Below are 3,046 nucleotides of genomic sequence, written 5' to 3'. Positions count from 1 at the left end.
GTCCATGTAACACTTTCGTCTCTTTGCTTGCATGAAACAATCCTAATTGTAGACTATACTTTTTGAATGTAACTTTTGCCAAAGATCCTCCAAAGAGGACACATGGATGCTGGACAGAGAGCTGTGCTCTCCTGCGTGGGTGTTCAGATTAAGATCATCCAAGTCAGCATGCAAACACTCTAAGGTGGGCACTCACTCATCCTGCCAGAAGAATTTGGTGCAATGGCTATTTGATTACAATTTATATTCCATTAAAAAATACAGTAGTAAGCTTTTAAGGCTGCAAGGTCAAACTTTAAGGAGAAAGAAGATTCCCAGGCTCAGGCAGGATAACTCTTCTGGCCTTATATGCCTACGCACTATGATAGATTTTATTCAGAGGATCATGTGCAATTTTTGCATGGAATCCCCTTACTGTTCAATGCACAGGGTTAGACATTTCATTAAATCTTTTCAAAGAACTCTAATCCATAAAAATCCATTACAGAAAACTTAGTGAATGGTTGATATTTGGCAATCAAAGAGTTGAGTGTGAGCCTCTGGGCGGGGAGACATCAGGCAGTAATGCTTTCTGCAGTGCTCCTGACTTTGTCTGAAAATTTCTAACTGCAGTTACTGTCAAGTAAAAGTACCTTTTTGTGCCAGTTTGGCAGAAATATGTAATGATGGCTTACAATGTAGATTAGCTACCAACACAGCAGGTCATGGAATTAGCCTCGGTGGCATAACAAAGGGGAGCTGCAGGGCTGCCACCAGCCCTTCCCTGCTGGCTGGCTGGCTGTGAGTTGAAGTAAATTGTAGGGACAGTATGTGAGCAGCACAACATGAATTCTCTCCCCACTACTTGCCTCACATGTAAAGACCAGCCCCAGCCCCTGGAGACCAGCCCCAGCATGCCTGGAGGTGACACACGTGCTCCAGGGTTTCACATCCTGTGGGGTCACATTTGTTTCAGTGACAAAGTGAGTAACCATCTCCAGTGCTTTGTTGGGAAAGCCTTCATGAATCCACAGTAGCACTGCAGAGCCCGACACAGGGAGAAAAGGGGAGCACCCTCCCACCCCCACAAACGCCATGGGCTCTGCTGCCAGGAGAAAAAAACATTTCCAATTCAATTGTTTTCCTTGTGGCAAAGCTGAGATTCCCATTCAGGACATTTAAAAGCTATAAATCAAAGCATCTACAGTAGAACTTAAATTGGTCAAGATCAGGCTTTCCACACAGGCAGGCAGACTCACATCATGGTAAGCTGAAGTGGTTCTAGTGCCTGCTTAAAGCTGTCTTACCAAAGCAAGCACACAGCTGCATTTTCTTTCAAAATACTACTGCAGCCTTTTAAGAGAGAGGGGGAATAATCCAGATTCTGGCAGGGGGAATATTTCACAAATCATATATGCTTTGGCATCGAGCCCTTAAAGCCAGGGGCCTTTACTCACAGGCTGTGCTGGGAGAGATCCACCCACCTCAAGTGGGATTAATTAAAAGAGGCATGTATCATGCAAATAGTTTCTGTTTCCTTACAGAAATATTCAGAGCACATAACCCAAACCAGCTTTAGAATCAGAGCGAAGCAGCGAAGAAAATTATTTCCTGCTCTCCTAACTCTTTTCCTTTCCCTGTACATTAAGGGAGGAACAGTGAGAAAATGCCAAGAGCTCACAACTTCTGTACAATTCCTTTGATTAAATGCTAATAATATAGAAGAAAAAAATTGTGTTTTCAAAGACGGGTTTTATCTCATTATAAGGTGCCAAATTTTCCACACCAAATGTGTGCTAATCTGCTCATTGGACAAAGAGTCCAAGTTTTATCCCTGAAAATGATCTTTTTGTCTTGAAGCAGAACAGGAGAAAATGGAAATCCTGTATTTCTTCAGCATGTCAGGATTTTCAGCTCCATGTGAAAGTGATAGGGGCTGCAACAGAAAGTTCCTCTGGAAAGTAACTTTAAAAATACTACTTTCTTCTCAGGAAGCTAAACTATTTCCCTAGATAAGAGAGATCCCAACACTTCAAGGAATCACTGCAGAAAATGGTGGTGGAACAGTCAGAGCACAGAGCCCCAGTTCAAAAACAAGTCACGGAAAAAGCTCAAGTTTCCACAAGAACTCTTCCTCAAAACTCTTTTTCTCCCCTTTTAATTTCTCAGACCTGTTTTCTGAGTCAATTTCCTATGATCCTGCAAAGGCTGTTATTAAAACCAGACCAAGCGTAGCTGAAATTCCAGGGCTCAAAAGAAACATTTAATAGGCGCAGGAGCTGGCCACACTGTCCCCCTCAGGTGATTTCCGCTGCAGCCCCTTCCCTGGGATTTCCTCCCTCGCAGTTTAGTCAGCAGGAGAAACCTGAAGTTTCAGCAGAATGGCAAACCTTTCCTTCATTCTTTAGCAGCTGAGATTTTTTATGTCTGAGGCTTTCATAGCTCTAAAAAAGAGAACTAGGATCCAGTCCAGAAGATGTGTATTGCAGATTATTTTTTCCACAAAAATGTCAGGCAGTCGCACATTCAATTCTGTATCCAGCTACAGTATTTTAAAATCACTGACCTCCTTTATCTGCCACTGCTTTTCATACCACCAGTGGCAGTCCCGAACGGAGTTGTTCCCAGCCTACTTACCCACGTGTCTTTTGAGTGCTAGAAAATTCCTTTCTGGTCTCCATCCCACCTATCACTTTGGCATGAAAAAGATGATCATCAGACATGCTCTTGGCAAGCCACCTCAGGAAAGCAGTGTCCATGCACAACCACAGGCGGGCAGGGTAAAGGAGACATGCTGGTTTGTAGGGCGAGGGGAGAGGAGCCATGGTTCTCTCTGGCAGCACAGCTAGCAAAACACTGCACCTCATCCCTGGATCTCAGCTCTGATTTGTCCTCTGATGGCACAGAGGAAACAGCAGGGCCAGTGTCCCTTGGCTCAGCCCCAGGCTCTCACCGAGGGGATGATCCTTGGGCTTCTTCCCTTCCAGCGCAAAGTTTAGAAAGGCAATTCCAGGTTTCCCCCCAACGGTCCCTACTGCAAGCTACAGGATATCCACTAAGGTGAAAG

The 3,046-nt window shown here is 44.4% G+C and overlaps 1 protein-coding gene across 1 annotated transcript in view; it reads right to left on the bottom strand.

The window, feature by feature from the left end:
* DNM3 (dynamin 3) overlaps positions 1–3,046 on the bottom strand; it is a 143,813-nt gene that overhangs the window by 1,766 nt on the left and 139,001 nt on the right. The window lies entirely within an intron of this gene.

Source organism: Corvus brachyrhynchos, unplaced genomic scaffold, assembly GCF_000691975.1.
Source record: "Corvus brachyrhynchos isolate BGI_N302 unplaced genomic scaffold, ASM69197v1 scaffold101, whole genome shotgun sequence".
Taxonomy (NCBI): Eukaryota; Metazoa; Chordata; class Aves; order Passeriformes; family Corvidae; genus Corvus; species Corvus brachyrhynchos.
This window is presented reverse-complemented; position numbering and strand designations above follow the sequence as displayed.